Source organism: Rutidosis leptorrhynchoides, chromosome 3 (genome assembly GCF_046630445.1).
Source record: "Rutidosis leptorrhynchoides isolate AG116_Rl617_1_P2 chromosome 3, CSIRO_AGI_Rlap_v1, whole genome shotgun sequence".
In the NCBI taxonomy this organism is placed as follows: domain Eukaryota; kingdom Viridiplantae; phylum Streptophyta; class Magnoliopsida; order Asterales; family Asteraceae; genus Rutidosis; species Rutidosis leptorrhynchoides.
The window spans coordinates 623955186-623973800 of record NC_092335.1 but is presented as its reverse complement, the minus strand read 5'-3'; positions in this window follow the sequence as shown (position 1 = coordinate 623973800).

Below are 18615 nucleotides of genomic sequence, written 5' to 3'. Positions count from 1 at the left end.
CATCTCATCGAATCAAGAATAAATCTGTAGACTGCCTTCATTTCAGTAGCATGATAAATTGTTGCAGATTCATTCAAGTTAATCAGATAGTTGTAAATGAAAATAATGTCATCCATCTTCAGTTTATCAAAACCCGCTTCTGAGAATTGATAATCCTCATCATCCTTTCTTGTAACTTGAAACAATGGCATCTTCACTCCATCCTTATTAATCATCAAAACCTTATTTATGCTTTTAATCTCCGAACTCTGCTGAATTTGAAGTTTCTCTTCATTCTTCAATTTGAATTTGTCACGAACACTCAGATAAGTTTTGAGATATTCTGGTTTCTTATGATATTTCCATGCACCCAGAACACTCATTGATGCAGAAAGGACGAGATCAGAATCACCATAAATTCTATATGCTTGTTGTTCAATGAATGGTGAATGAAGAATATCTTTCTCTTCATCCTCACTCAGTTGGTAATTAGCATCACGTTCAAGAACAATCTCTGCAATTTGAAAAGGAACATTCAAATCGGGAGGAGTCGTGGTATCTTCTTTGCCATTAGAGAAAATCTCCTTTTCGAAGTGTATTCCAAATTCGTCAGTTGGAGATGTCAAATTAACAAATTGATGATCATTGAATTCATTGGCGACACTCGATGACCCCTTCAAAATATCTTCAATGTTGTCAAAGTTTTGATTGTCCTCTTGAGTTAACTTTTTCTCTGATTGATCAGCTGAATCCATAATCATAAACATCCCTGAGTCACCCTCTCTCTGACTTTCCGATTCATCTAGAAAACTTTCACACTGAATTTCTTCAATTTCATCACTGGAATCAGATATATCAACAACATCTTTATCCTTCTTTTGACTAGATGTACCAGCTTCATACGTTGATCTTTGAAAAACACTGGACCGATAACCACCTTGTCTATTCTCCCCCTCATGAAGATTGTCGGAATCGAAATCATCATGATCAGGCATGTGAATTGGTCCAGGTGACTTGCATGGAGATAAAGGATACACTATCCTTACTTACTCAAGATAAATCATCATAGTTTCGCGAACTTCATCAAGATCAGTTCGTTTAGCAAACTCAGCAAGATAGAGCTCCTCCACCTCATTGTCAGAGAGATACTGTAATCCATATCTATTTGAACTTCGAGAAGGTGACCCAGTTGGTCAAACAACAGTGTAACCATGAACAAAAGCAGCATCAACAGCAACTGTTGAAGGCGATGTCGGTGGAAGTGTTTGAGTTGCCGTGAGGGCAGGTAAGGATGATTGTGCGGTATTATTCTTATATGTAGGGCTATACATACTACTAGTCAGATTCGTGATATCCCCTTCTGATGGAGGTTGGGTAACAACTGGAGTTGTCACCGGCGAAGTTTCTTTAGAAGCATCCGCCTCCATGACTTTGGTCTCATGGGACTCTGACAGAGTAGTAGAACTACCCGTCTGTTTAGTTCTCGCAGAGATATTGCTATCCCCGACTCCTGAAATCATTTATATACCATGAGGTGGCACATCTATTTCAGTTAAAGACACTTCCTCCAGACCCTGAGATTCAGAATCTGGAAGAGAAGTGGTTTGAACCAATGGATCACTTTCATGAACCAAGGGAACAGTCTGCTGGAAGTCTGATAAATATCCCGAAGGATTGTCATGTTGACTCGTTTCCATGGGACGCGACAGATATTCCTCATCAAGATAAGCCGGACCTCGAGACCCTGTTGTACGTTGAGGCACAGGAGGATTTCCAGCCGATACGCAGGGTGCCTTTTCAAGATTTTTCGGCTCCCCTTCGGCCGTTCTGGACTTCAATGATTGAGTGTCCTCAATCGATTGAGTCAACGCAGACTTTACTGCAGAGGAAGACTTTACTTCCTTAGATGCCGAAGCATCTTGCTTTGTAGGATTTATTCTTAAGTCCTGTTTAGATTGGATGGGCTTAGTGGTCTTTTTACCATCCGTGCGTTTAGATCTCTTGCCTACCGAAGCTTGCGCTTCATTTAGTGTAGGGCTTACTGTTATTCTTGGATGTGATACGGAGATGGGTGAAGGTGACCTAATTGGCTCTAGGTCTTGGTCCGTATCACCAATGGTTGGAGTAACTGTTTCGCGGACGATGGGTGCCGAAGTCCTAGATCTAGTTACTCGTTGGGTTGGCGGAGTCTGAATCATCTCATCAGGCATGTATCGAGTTCTCTTAGGAGAATGTTCAGGAGATGATTCAGATGCTGTTGCTAAAGTGTCACTGCTTACTTCGGGTGTTGTGGAAATGGTTGGTTCAATCCTAGTTGAACTAGGTTCCCTGATCCTCACGGGTTGAGCTTGGTGTGCTACCCTAGATCGTTTGAGGTTCACCCTAAGTGGAGGATTAGCTGGGCCGGGTAGTTGAACTACAGGTTCCTCTACAACCTCTGGGGCTGAAACCACGGCAGGTTCAACTTGTTCTTGTTGTACCGGGTTCGGAAGAGGTATTCCTACAACCTGAAAATAAGAACGCATACGAGCGTCTTGGGGTTCAGCTAGCCTCACTAGCAAATTTGGAATTGGCGCAGTGAATTGATTATCAGACACCATAGGGGTTTTCATCTTCAGCTCTCCAAACCTTTTCATCTGTAATCCATGTGTACCTGGTACAAATATATTTGCATTTCTGCAAGCATTTATAGCATCATGGATAAAGATACAGAAAAACCTTTCGCAAGGGATGTATGAACCCCTTGGCTTTTCAACCTGTGCCTGAACCAAATCCCATATAAGTTCTGCATAATCAGGATTCTCTACTCTTGTGAATGAGTAGAAAAGTTTGAGCATCGGCACAGTTAAGCTATCAGATCCACTTCTTGTCATCAACAAGCATCTGTTGATGATTGAGAATATCACATACCACCTGGAGTGCAGATACTTCTTTTAAAACTTAGCAGGTGGAACATTAGTTACTCCAACATATCCAAGAGAAAAGATTGAAGACATTATCTGCTGTGTGGCAGGAAAAGCAGGAGCATTCTGTACAAGAGGAAGTCTGAATATCCTCCTGAAGTCTGCTTTTGTGATACTCCTGAATCCTTGTACTCCCCTCAGCCTAAATTCAAATCTGGCTGGTTCACCCTGTGGATTAGTAGCATTTGGTTGTGTGGCCTCCACAAATCTGATTGATCTGTTAAGAATATCCAAGTCTGTTTCTGGCACACTAACTGTGGAGCTCAGAGCAGGCCATAAAGTATGCCTCTCTAGAATTGCAGTCCAATAATTGCAGGGAATATTGGTTTCAGAATTGATAAAGTGATTATTCGCCATTTAGCTGTATACATAAGAAATAGAAGACCACAAAATGTTATCATAAAGCACATTTCTCTATTCTTATTTCCTTTGAAATCCTTTTTATATTTTTCAAATTTTATAATTTTTATGACTTTTCTAAGATATAAAAATCATTTATTCCAAATATGAACAAATAATTGACAACCATGACATTCATATGATATTCATCTTAGTACAAAATCATCATGCAAAGTCAATTATATAACACAAGGAATCAGAATAACACTTAGTCAATTTTCAGCATAATTCAAGCAGATTCGGTATTTATGAAAACTTTAGATTCTGTAACCAAATAAGCTTGAGTTTTCATATCAGAAAAATATAGAATAAACATGTTAAGTGTTTGAAGATAAAAATCAGAAAATTTCAAGGTACCAAATTTCAGACTCGGTATCAAGAAAGAAAACCAGATTCGGTATCTTCAACAATTAACCGAAAGTCACTCAAACATGCATATTCTATCACATATCATGTAATTTCACAACCATGATCAATTAACCATTCAATTACAAGTATATTAACATGTTAATTGTATGAACAAACTCGGTATCAGGATAAGAACACATTCGGTAGATACAGAATTCATCAAATAAGCAATTAAACATGTAATCAGGCTCGGTCAAATGATAGATCAGTCAATTTAACTCAGATTAGACAAGATTTCATGTTGATTTTCCAAATCAATTGAGTTTAATCAAAGATTAATTGAAATCGACTCAGACTCGGTATAATCAACAAGATTTCAAAAATTAAAGGTCATAATCCAGTTATTTTTGATCTTTTCTGGTTGATAAAAACTTAATTATCTCAGATCTACAATTATATATCTTAAACATTGATTAAAATGAACAATTACCAAGAATTTGAAGAAACAGAATGACGGACTCGGTAGAATTAGGCAGATTCGGTATAATCAACAGATTCGGTAAGTAATTAATAACAGTAAGAGAGTAATGTTTGACTTTGACTCTCCTTTTATAGATACCGAAGGTAAAATGCCGAATGGGCTTTACAGAATGGGCCTAATATACCGAATACAGTCCAATTTTTCAAAACTTTAATAATTTAACTCCAAATCTTGACAAATTGATTTTTTCTCTTGAAATCCATTTCAATCTTTTCATGAAAAACAATTCTGAGACAATTTTTGAAAACTTTGAACTTACCGAATCGGTACTGTTGGTTGTCAGACTCGGTAAAATGCTAAAAATAGCATTTATTCAGTAAAATTTAAATATTTTTTTTTTTTGGATTTTATCTTTTCCAATTTTTATGAATTTTTCAAAATAAGATTTGTACTTAAAAGAACTTTGAATTTTATACAAAGTACAATTCTTCAGTGATACCAATTGTTGACACGGGTTGCATACTGAGATGTATACAAGCCATAGTGAATTATTTCAGATAAAAACAAAGAAATTTTGAATTCACTTTTGAAAAACAATATTTTTGAATAATTTTCTCATTTTCTCCATTTTTCTCCCCCTCAAAATGTGATATACAAGAAAGTAAATCAGCATTTTGATTATGTTCCCAAGAAAATGAATTAACTCCCCCTTGAAATAGGATATCAATGAGTTACCTCCCCCTTGCGTAACCATTGAATAAATATATCTAGGAAGTTATCATTAATCTAAAGGCAGTCCCTTAAAGAAAAATTATCTAAAGTACTGAAACTTAGTTGCTCCCCCTAGAAAGTATCTACTCCCCCTAAACACAAGATCCCAAAAATAAGTCTCAACAGATCTAAGGAATATCAAGCATTATACTCTACCATGCCAATCTCTTTGATCAAGAATTTTAGCCTAAGTTCATATAAAGGTTTAGTGAACATGTCAGCTAATTGCACTTTAGTAGGCACAAAGTATAACTCTACATCCCCTTTCTCTACATGGTCCTTAATGAAATGATAACGAATATCTATGTGTTTAGTTTTAGAATGCTGAACCGGGTTGCTTGTTATTACAATAGCACTTTGTGAATCACAATAGATCGGGGTCTTAGAAATCTTAAAGCCATAGTCCAAGAGTTGAGTTTGCATCCACAAAACTTGTAAACAACAGTGAGCTGCAGCAATGTACTCAGACTCAGCTGCTGATAAAGACACACAGTTCTGCTTTTTGGATGACCAACCAACTAGCCTATTCCCAACATTTGAATTGATCCAGATGTGCTCTTTCTATCAACATGTCAACCACCATGATCCGCATCAGTATAAGCAGTGAGATTGAAATCGGATCCATGAGGATACCAGATCCCAAGGTTAGGTGTACCTTTAAGGTATTGAAAAATCCTAACAACCGCTTTGGAGTGAGATTTCTTAGGGTTGGACTGAAAGCGGGCACAGACAGTTACAGCAAGTGTAATGTCTGGTCGACTTGCAGTCAGATACATTAAAGAACCAACCATGCTTCGATAAAGCGTAATATCAAAGGGTTCCCCATTATTATCAGCATCCAGTAAAGTCCTCATTGGGGTTGTCATTGGTTTTAAAGCAGTCATTTTAAAACGTTTTAGCATATCATTGATATACTTTGTTTGACTGATAAAAATCCCATTTGGTAATTGTTTTACTTGTAACCCCAAGAAGAAAGTTAACTGGTCAAGCATGCTCATTTCAAATTTGCTGGCCATAAGGTCACCAAATTTTTTGCATAAGGCCGGGGACGTGGAACCAAAAATAATATCATCAACGTAAATTTGAACCAAGAGAATGTGACCGTGGTTTTTACGGATGAATAGCGTTGTATCAATCATTCCACGAGAGAAGGCATTGTCCAGCAAATACTTTGTTAAGGTCTCGTACCATGCACGCGGTGCTTGCTTCAGACATATAAAGCTTTCTCCAAGTAGTAAACGTGGTTTGGATGAATGGGATCGACAAAGCCTTCTGGTTGATCAACATAGACTTCCTCTTGAAGATAACCATTCAGAAAAGCAGTTTTGACATCCATTTGAAACACCGTGAACTTCATATGAGAAGCAAATGCAAGGAAAAGACGAATTGCCTCAATCCTAGTAACCGGAGCAAACGTTTCGTCATAATCAATGCCCTCTTGTTGTCGATATCCTTTGGCCATAAGACGTGCCTTATTTCGAACCACAATTCCATCAGAATCCTTCTTGTTCTTGAAAATCCACTTAACCCCTATTGGTCGTTGACCCGTTGGTCTTGGAACTAATCGCCATACTTTCAATCGTTCAAATTGATTGATCTCGTCTTGCATTGCAACTACCCAGTATGGATCTAGTAAAGCTTGAGCAACCATTGTTGGTTCAATCTTACTAAGAAAGGCTGTGAATAGACACATATTTTGAGTAGCCCTTCGAGTTGAAACTGGAGCAGATGCTTCACCAATAATAAGATCTATTGGATGACTTTTAGTCCATCGGGTGTGGGGAAGAGGTTGAACATCAATTGTATCCATCGGAACATCAACCGTTGTTGACGTTGAGCCTTGATCTGCTTGATCTGATGTAACATTATATGATGGATTCAATAGAGTATCTGGAGAAACAGCTGGAGTTGTATCAAATGATGAATCTTGATCTTGTTCAAGATTATCAGTAACAAGAGGTTGGAGGGAGGATGAAGAAGCAACAGGTGAATCAGTTGGTGTTGAATCTTCATCAAAAAGACTTTGAAGAGTCTCCACAGTAGTTGACTGTGATGGTGTAACCGGCACGGCTTGAACATTTGAATCCCGTTGAGGAGTATAAAGACTATCAAACAAGATATCCAGTTCCTCTGATGTAACCGTAGGAACACCCTTCTTCGAGAAAATTGAGTTTTGCGCGGAAGAAGTAGTAGCCAGGTTAGGATCGGGTTTTGAACTGAGTTGTTCAAAAGCCATTCCCAAAAATTCATCAAACTTGACGTTAATGCTCTCTTTAATCATCTTTGTCCGCTTATGATAAACACGATAAGCAACTTTGTTCGAGGAATAACCAAGAAATATGGCCTGATCGCCATGAGGATCAAACTTTCCGAGGCTATCAAAATCGTTAAGCACGTAGCATATACAACCAAAAACACGGAAATATTTGACATTCGGGCGTCTACCATATAATAACTCATATGGAGTTTTATCAAAATTTTTATTTACAATACAACGATTTTGGGTATAGCATGCAGTTGAAATGGCCTCCCCCCACATTTTTGGAGGTAATTTGGAGTAGGCAAGCATCGTTCGTGCTGCTTCGCACAACGTACGATTACGTCATTCGACTACTCCATTTTGTTGGGGGGTCCGAGCAGTAGAGAACTGATGTTCAATGCCTTGGTCTTTCAAATAACTATCAAGCGGGTCATTCTTAAATTCCATCCCATTATCAGTTCTGATGCTCTTAACATGTTTGTTAAAAGAGCGTTGAATCTTTTTAATGAACTCAATGATAATGGCGGGGGTTTCTGACTTAGTTCGCAAAAGAAAAATCCATGTAAACCGGGTATAGTCATCAACAATGACAAGCACATGTTTCTTGCCACCGAGGCTAGAAATACGCATGGGTCCACATAAGTCCATATGCAATAATTGCAAAGACGATGAAGTACTGGGGTTTTGCTTAAGTGGATGATTGGTCCGTTTCAGCTTACCCATCGTACATGATGGACACACATGATGCTTATCATATTGAAAGGTTGGAATACCATCAACTAAATCTTTAGAGACTAGTCGATTGATACCCTTGTAATTCAGGTGTGACATCCGATGATGCCATAACCATGAATTTTCTTTGGTAGAGCGAGTGGCTAAACACATGGTTGTGATGACCCGGGAATTTCCGACCAAATTTAAACCTGAATCTTATTTGATTTCGATACGATAAGCAAAATCTATAATATTGAGTCTCGAAAGTTTTGAAATCTATATTCATGTAATCAGTTACCCTTTGACCATGCCCGACGATTCACGAACAGTTATGTGTAAATAAAAATATGAATATATATATATATATATATATATATATATATATATATATATATATATATATATTTAAAAGTATATATAATATTGTGAATTAATAAAATAAAATTTATTTATTGGAGTTAAAAAGGTAAAAAAAAAAATAATAATAATAATAAAGCAGAATCATTAGATAATCATTAAAAATAAATTTATATATAAATATGTATGATTGATGTACATAATTATTATTGTAAGTGTATTGTAGTATATTTAAATGTATAGTAATTTAATATTCAATATAAGTTATTAGATGATATAAATTATATAATATTACATAACCAGCAAGATGTAATATTAAAATTTACAAGTTAATGTATAGTTAGTAATATTATTATTATTATTACTTTGATTATTATATTTAAAATAAATATTAAAATTAATATCAGTATTACTAATATCATCAAATAAATATAAAAATTGAAACTTGTAACTCATTATTTTTATTATTACTAGTACTACTATTAGATATTATGTTAGCATTATCATGATTATTAATTTTATTATTTTTAGTTTTCTTTATATATTTATTATACAATATATATATATATATATATATATATATATATATATATATATATATATATATATATATATATAATTATACAAATAAAGAATTATATAAATACATATACATATACAAATTTCTGTAATAATATCATTATTATCAGTTTATTATTATTATTATCAAAGATATATATTATTATTATTATTATTATTATTAAAACCATTATTATTAATTATTATTATTATTATTTATTAATTATAAAAACTGATGTAGAATCATTCTGATAGATATCTCTATCAATTTCCTTTTGTAATTTACTTTCTACCAGTCCATATCAGAATCTCTATACACATCAAACCTGATCGTCCTTTATATATTTTTTTATTTTTTTATTTTGTCTGATTAGAGAAAATGGATCCAAATTGTCTGATGTTGGTTACCAGTCGATTTCAATATCAATTAGGATCCAAGGTAACTGTTAAATCATATATACTATCACATTATATATACTACGTACTGCAAATCATAAATTAAAACAAAACAAATTAAAAGAAAACTGCACGACCCTCTGTTCCTCTATATTTCTGTCAAAACGTCGAATTTGAATTTTATCTTAAAATCTAATAAAGCTGTTTTGTTAGAAACACTTCATTCAAACTAATTGGAAAGTTTTAAATGCCAATTTTTTGTATTGAGTACAAATTTTGAGGTCAAAGGTTAATATGAAAAAGTCAAACGTTGGGTTCTTTAGTGAAATTCGAATATCTGTTAGTGTTTCAAGATCAATTAGGGATTTGAAAAGTTTTTAATGAGGATTTAACACCTTTTTCATGTTGCAATAGTGGTCTAAAACATTCTGGATTTCAAAATCAATCCACGAGTTCCTTCGTGTTCATAAAACGCTGTTAACATTTTTTTTTTGTTCTGTTGTAATCAATTCGAAACACAGATAATTGATTTAGGTTTCAGTTTTGTAATCTACAGACAACATATAATTTGAATTTATGATTAGTATATGGCTTGGGTCGATTGTGAACTGAGGAAGGAGAAGGATTAATATAACAAGTAATACGGGTTATAAATAAATGAAAGGGTTTAAAAACAGAAAATCGGGCAGCAGCCCCATGGTTCAAGGTGTTAGGGTGTGTGCGGGAGATCGCGGGTTCAAGCTCGGCTCGGTGCAGTTTTATTATTTTAAATGGCTTTTAAAGGTAGTTTTCTAATCATTTTATTTTTATTACTTTTATTATTATTATTATTAGTATCATTGTTATTATTATTGTTGTTTTAATTATTATAAATTGTATTGTCATTAATTTAATTGTTATTATTATTAGTAGTATTATTAATTAAAACATATTATTAGTATGATTATTAATACTAAATATTATTATTATTGATATTAGTATTGTTATTATTAGTTATCATTACTACTACTAGTATTATAAAGGATTATCATTATTTTTTATCATAATTGATATTATTAACATTATTAATATTATCATTATTATTAAAATCAACATATTTAGAAGTATCGATATCATTAATCAAACTAAGAGTAATATCATTATTGTTATTAATGATATAAGTATTATTATGATTAGGATTATTATTAATATTATCATTATTATTGTAAGTTAAGTATTACTATAGCTATCATATTAAATTTATTATTATCATTAAAAATTAGTATTATCATTGTATTTACAAATGTTATTAACAAAACTATCATTTTTTTAAAACAAGTAAATATCTTGTACATAAAATATCTTATTTACATATATTAATATTCTATATATAAATCATATTAACATTACATATAAATAAAAACTTACATACAATAAATTAAGTATTTTTAATATAGTACTAAATATATATAGATATCAAAATAACTATATTAGTCACTTTAAATACATATACAAAATAAATCTATGCAACATATAATTTAAGATATAAAATTTAGTATATATTTTAAAATGGAATCTAGTATAAATATAACTATAAAATATATACAAATATTATATATTTATGAATGAAATTTTAAGATTTCAATTATATGTTTTAATATACATACAAATGATATAGGTTCGTGAATCCGAGGCCAACCCTATACTTGTTCAATGTCGTTCTATGAATTTTTACGACAAAATACATTAGGTGAGTTTCATTATTCCCTTTTTAAATGCTTTTGCAATATATATATTTTTGGGACTGAGAATACATGCGCTGTTTTATAAATGTTTTACGAGATAGACACAAGTAATCGAAACTACATTATATGGTTGAATGATCGAAATTGAATATGCCCCTTTTTATTAAGTCTGGTAATCTAAGAATTAGGGAACAGACACCCTAATTGACGCGAACTCTAAAGATAGATCTATCGGGCCCAACAAGCCCCATCCAAAGTACCGGATGCTTTAGTACTTCGAAATTTATATCATGTCCGAAGGAGGATCCCGGAATGATGGGGATATTCTTATATGCATATTGTGAATGTCGGTTACCAGGTGTTCAATCGATATGAATGATTATTTTGTCTCTATGCATGGGACGTATGTTTATGAGAAATGGAAATATGAAATCTTGTGGTCTATTAAAATTATGAAATGATTATTTATGTTAAACTAAAGAACTCACCAACCTTTTGGTTGACACTTGAAAGCATGTTTATTCTCAGGTACGAAAGAAATCTTCCGCTGTGCATTTGCTCATTTTAGAAACATTACTTGGAGTCATTCATGGTATATTTCAAAAGACGTTGCATTCGAGTCGTCGAGTTCATCAAGATTATTATTAAGTCAATTATAGTTGAATATATTCTGAAATGGTATGCAGGCCGTCAATTTTCATTGTAAAGAAAGATTGTCTTTTAAAATTGAATGCAATGTTTGTAAAATGTATCATATAGAGGTCAAATACCTCGCGATGTAATCAACTGTTGTGAATCGTTTATAATCGATATGGACTTCGTCTGGATGGATTAGGACGGGGCATTTCAGTTGGTATCAGAACGGTTGTCTTAGTGAACCGGGTCTGCATTAGTGTGTCTAACTGATAAGTCGTTAGGATGCATTAGTGAGTCTGGACTTCGACCGTGTCTGCTTGTCAAAAGTTTTGCTTATCATTTTTGTCAGAAATCATTTGTTTATCATCCTTAGTAAATTACCTACTTATTATTCTTAGTCTAGACACATCTTATTGCATTGACTGCATGAATAGTGTATAGACAAAATTCATATCTTAGCGTATCTGCTAATTCAAATCTTAGCGTATATGTTATTGTTATCTTTACCTGACAGTTTTTGTAGATTCCTCCGTAACTCGTGAGATTTTAGTATTACATATGCATATGTAAATTATGTATTGCAGGATACTAATCTACATCCTATAATATATTTCTTATCGAAAATTCTTCATCTGATCGTACGAGATGAATCCTTCAACTAGTTCGAGTCCCTTGGATTCCGACAGGTATTCCGATAGTTATTCCGAATGGATAGTCATCTAAGCTCCGGAAGCAACGTCAGCAGAATGAATAAACCAATCAGTCATCCTCAATTCATCTGATGGATTCGTAGTAGACTTAATCAATGGAGACGCGCAAAAGGCGATCTCATCCACTAACCGAATTCACCTTTTGGTAAAGAACCTGAAACACTTACCGGCAAACCTGTTCGTAACACCATTTCACCCTCATTTCCCAAATATCTTGCCACGACTATATCATAACCCAGATTCTAAACTTTATTCATCTGCTCGTTCCAACCGACAATCATCCCGGAGTAATACAAGAAGTCAATGAATTTCGCGCTCTAGTAATCAATTTGGAGAATATGGTGCAAAACGTACCAGCTTCAGCAACATCACCAGCACCAACATCAATACCAGTACCACCAACAACTCTAGTTCACATCATACACCTCAACATCTAATTATGTACCTCGAGCATAATCATCAATCTGCAAATTGTTCTACATCATTTATCTTCGTTCGACATGACGATTATGTAATCTTCAATGTTTTAGAGATTATATATTCTAGTTCTAACGGTAAATCAAATGATATTAATATCATATTAACTCATTAAATCCATGATTGATCTGAAGAAAATATATATACAAGTATATTTTCATAAAGATTGTAATTAAAAATTCTTTCGTACAAACTGTTAATGGTGAAAATATTTTAACGGGTAGGTAATACCTGAAGAATATTTAAATTTCACTTTAATAAGTTACACTGTACATTCGACGAAGCTGATTCAACAGTCATTTACTATCCTACTTACATCCACAGATAAATAAATCCGTTCACCACAGAATAACCATTTCCATTTCATATTTGAACTTTGACCTATCAGAATCCAACAAGTGGCATAATGGAGAAAACATTTGACAAAATAAAATTTGTTAGAAACAAACAAATTAACTATGAGGAAATTTGTTAAGAATCCACGCTAACTGTTCCTAGCTAATTGTTCCCAGCTAACTGATTACACTTTATTTATCGCAATTTACATTCTCGTAATTTTATTTATCGTCATTTAATTTCTGTTATTTACTTTACGCATTTTATTTATTGTCATTTAATTTCTGTATTTATTTTTCGCACTTTAAATATCGGGACACGTATACAAGGTTTTGACATATCATATCGACGCATCTATATATATTATTTGGAATCACCATAGACACTCTATATGCAGTAATGATCGAGTTCTCTATACAGGGTTGAGGTTAATTCTACAATAATATATATACTTTGAGTTGTGATCGAGTCTGAGACGTATACGGGTCACGATACGTATTAATTTGAATATTATATATATAATTATATATGAATTATTGAATTGCTAACTGTGGACTATCAACTGAAGACTATCAACATTGGACAATTAAAATGAATTAAAATATTGATTATAACATATGAAACTAAACAATTCTTCAAGTTGCCACTTGATTTAATCTTAAACCTCATTTGTATCTTGACAATTCTAGTCTGTGTTCAAACCTTTCATGATTCTTGAAAACACCTCAATCGAGAGGATGAACCAACCGCACTTCATCTACGGAAGAAAAGGTTAATGCATATAGTTATGCACCTGAAAACACTCGGAACCTGAATAAACGTTAAACACATATCTATGTTAATTTTTTTTTTTTTGGCATTGTTATTACCAAAAATAACTTTGCAATTCCTTTCCAAAATTAGTCAATTTTGTCACAGCTCCAGCAAGTCAATTTCGACTTTTAGTACGAAATAACCTTATTATAACGTTGATATATACTCGTGCTCTTTTATTGTTACCAGGGAACCTTTCATATTCCACCATATTACCATCAGCGTTTAATCATCTAAAAACACAATTCTTCTGAAACCACCTCGGATTAATAACCGATGATTCAGATATCATAGCATTAAATGCAGAGGAAACAGAAAAATGGTAGATGGTCTAAACGGCCAAAAGTTTGATGATAAAGAAAGGAGTGTTAGGAACGCTCGATAGAAAATTGGGTATTGAAAAACAGATTGAGCTACCCATGAAGGAGACCAAGGACAAATACAAGGACCAAACCCTATATTCAAAGGATTCAGGTAATTCTGGATTCGTTGAAATCTTTAGAGAATATCTTGCTCCGAAGTCATGTTAAAATCTTGCGAAAAATCTTTCTCCATCAACCATCGAACTTAGAAATTCAAAAATATCATCATCAATATCTTCAATATTTCTGAGGATATTTTCATAAATATTCTCGTTCGAAATTATATACCTTCTCGTGCTCCCTGTGTATCATTATATTGGAAACATTCAATAGAAAATTTAGTACGTAAAGGCGGATTATGCGAAACTATGAAAGAAGCCGTGGACAAATCACAAAGAATAAGTTTGACTTCAAAGAATCTAAATGATTCAATGTCTGCTGAAGTCTTTAGCGAATATTTTGCTCATTACTCTAAACCCTTGCGGACAATAGTCTCCATCATCCTCTGATCTTAGATATTCAAAGATATTATCGTATCTTTCATTATAAACATCCTCGATATTTCTGAATATATTTTTATAACTAATACTATCTGAAATCATTTATCTCTTCGTGCTATCAGTGTTACATCATATAGAAACTGTTAGTTTCTATATTCTGTAAACTTTTGAACTTAAAATATGAATGTTATTGAAGTAATGTTGGGAACTGATGCATGAGTTAGTATAATATAATGACACTTGATCAACGTGATTATATTACAGTAAGTCATGCTGAGTTCTAATGGGACATGATGGTTCACAGTAGATCATACCACCATTATGTGTCATGTTACATAACTCTTTCATTCTAATTAACTTCTGAACATATCAAGAAAATATATTTTTGATAGCTCTATTCTCAATGATTCTGGTAATTTGACGAATCAAATTGTGCTATTACGTTCTTTCTTGATTATAACATTAAATTCATTCGAAACTTCATACTTACAAATTTTAGACCATTACTCGTTTTACTAGAGATCGAGAGGAGATTAAAAAGACGAATAGCTCCGAAACATAAAGGAAGATATAAAACTCGACAACAACACTGATATTACAATAATTAAAAATTAAAACATCACGACAATTAAAAATTAAAAGATTACAATCAAACTACTCATCGTCGTCAATTGTCATCTGCAAAGTAGCATTCACCAATCATTTCACCATCTGTGAGGTACTCTGGAGACATCGGTATTTCTCTTGATGCCTCAACTGCTGCTTCAGCTGATTCATTGAGGTAACGATAACCCAACATCTCTCCATCTTCAAGAACCGCATACAAAGAAATGCGTTTACCGCGATCTTCAATGGTATCTTTTATAAAGTACCATTGATCATCGGTACACAGAAAACTTGCCCTACAATCCGCATCATAATCGTCTTTATAAAAGAACACAGACGTGAATTCACACGGAACTTTTTCCTTCAGAAAGGATAGCAAGTCTTGTAAACCAACATCACGAATGTCGATATCATCAAACGAAATATTGTCGCCCCACTTATATTCCTTCATATGATTACGAAAATCACCTCCGTAATGAACATCGAATGAAACAATCATTGGGGGAAGTGTTAACATTTTGCAGTTTGGGAGTGTTTGATTTTGATCTTGAGAAAGGTGGAAATATAAAAGAAATATATGTTTGAGTGTATAAAATGAAGTATATGGTTGGTGTTTTTATAATGTACAAGTGACCGTTGGGATAGCCGTTGGAATTTTTTTTTATTTTACTAACGGCTAAAAATTTGGGCAAGTTTTTGGGCGAAGGTGGACGATGCCGTTGGGACCTCTCTCATAATAGTTTCATTCGTACTCTTCGAATAATTGAATTATTTTTATCTGTATTACTCGATGATGATAAAACTCAATTTATCAACTCATATTCATCATGAAAACATTTTTAGTGTTAGCCATGACCACCTCACTCAAATTTCGGGACGAAATTTCTTTAACGGGTAGGTACTGTGATGACCCGGGAATTTCCGACCAAATTTAAACCTGAATCTTATTTGATTTCGATACGATAAGCAAAATCTATAATATTGAGTCTCGAAAGTTTTGAAATCTATATTCATGTAATCAGTTACCCTTTGACCATGCCCGACGATTCACGAACAGTTATGTGTAAATAAAAATATGAATATATATATATATATTTAAAAGTATATATAATATTGTGAATTAATAAAATAAAATTTATTTATTGGAGTTAAAAAGGTAAAATAATAATAATAATAATAATAAAGCAGAATCATTAGATAATCATTAAAAATAAATTTATATATAAATATGTATGATTGATGTACATAATTATTATTGTAAGTGTATTGTAGTATATTTAAATGTATAGTAATTTAATATTCAATATAAGTTATTAGATGATATAAATTATATAATATTACATAACCAGCAAGATGTAATATTAAAATTTACAAGTTAATGTATAGTTAGTAATATTATTATTATTATTACTTTGATTATTATATTTAAAATAAATATTAAAATTAATAGCAGTATTACTAATATCATCAAATAAATATAAAAATTGAAACTTGTAACTCATTATTTTTATTATTACTAGTACTACTATTAGATATTATGTTAGCATTATCATGATTATTAATTTTATTATTTTTAGGTTTCTTTATATATTTATTATACAAATATATATATATATATATATATATATATATATATATATATATATATATATATATAATTATACAAATAAAGAATTATATAAATACATATACATATACAAATTTCTGTAATAATATCATTATTATCAGTTTATTATTATTATTATCAAAGATATATTATTATTATTATTATTATTATTATTATTAAAACCATTATTATTAATTATTATTATTATTATTATTATTATTATTATTATTATTATTATTATTATTATTATTATTATTATTATTATTATTATTATTATTATTATTATTATTTATTAATTATAAAAACTGATGTAGAATCATTCTGATAGATATCTCTATCAATTTCCTTTTGTAATTTACTTTCTACCAGTCCATATCAGAATCTCTATACAAATCAAACCTGATCGTCCTTTATATATTTTTTTATTTTTTTATTTTGTCTGATTAGAGAAAATGGATCCAAATTGTCTGATGTTGGTTACCAGTCGATTTCAATACCAATTAGGATCCAAGGTAACTGTTAAATCATATATACTATCACATTATATATACTACGTACTGCAAATCATAAATTAAAACAAAACAAATTAAAAGAAAACTGCACGACCCTCTGTTCCTCTATATTTCTGTCAAAACGTCGAATTCGAATTTTATCTTAAAATCTAATAAAGCTGTTTTGTTAGAAACACTTCATTCAAACTAATTGGAAAGTTTTAAATGCCAATTTTTCGTATTGAGTACAAATTTTGAGGTCAAAGGTTAATATGAAAAAGTCAAACGTTGGGTTCTTTAGTGAAATTCGAATATCTGTTAGTGTTTCAAGATCAATTAGGGATTTGAAAAGTTTTTAATGAGGATTTAACACCTTTTTTATGTTGCAATAGTGGTCTAAAACATTCTGGATTTCAAAATCAATCCACGAGTTCCTTCGTGTTCATAAAACGCTGTTAACATTTTTTTTTGTTCTGTTGTAATCAATTCGAAACACAGATAATTGATTTAGGTTTCAGTTTTGTAATCTACAGACAACATATAATTTGAATTTATGATTAGTATATGGCTTGGGTCGATTGTGAACTGAGGAAGGAGAAGGATTAATATAACAAGTAATACGGGTTATAAATAAATGAAAGGGTTTAAAAACAGAAAATCGGGCAGCAGCCCCATGGTTCAAGGTGTTAGGGTGTGTGCGGGAGGTCGCGGGTTCAAGCCCGACTCGGTGCAGTTTTATTATTTTAAATGGCTTTTAAAGGTAGTTTTCTAATCATTTTATTTTTATTACTTTTATTATTATTATTATTATTAGTATCATTGTTATTATTATTGTTGTTTTAATTATTATAAATTGTATTGTCATTAATTTAATTGTTATTATTATTAGTAGTATTATTAATTAAAACATATTATTAGTATGATTATTAATATTAAATATTATTATTATTGATATTAGTATTGTTATTATTAGTTATCATTACTACTACTAGTATTATAAAGGATTATCATTATTTTTATCATAATTGATATTATTAACATTATTAATATTATCATTATTATTAAAATCAACATATTTAGAAGTATCGATATCATTAATCAAACTAAGAGTAATATCATTATCGTTAT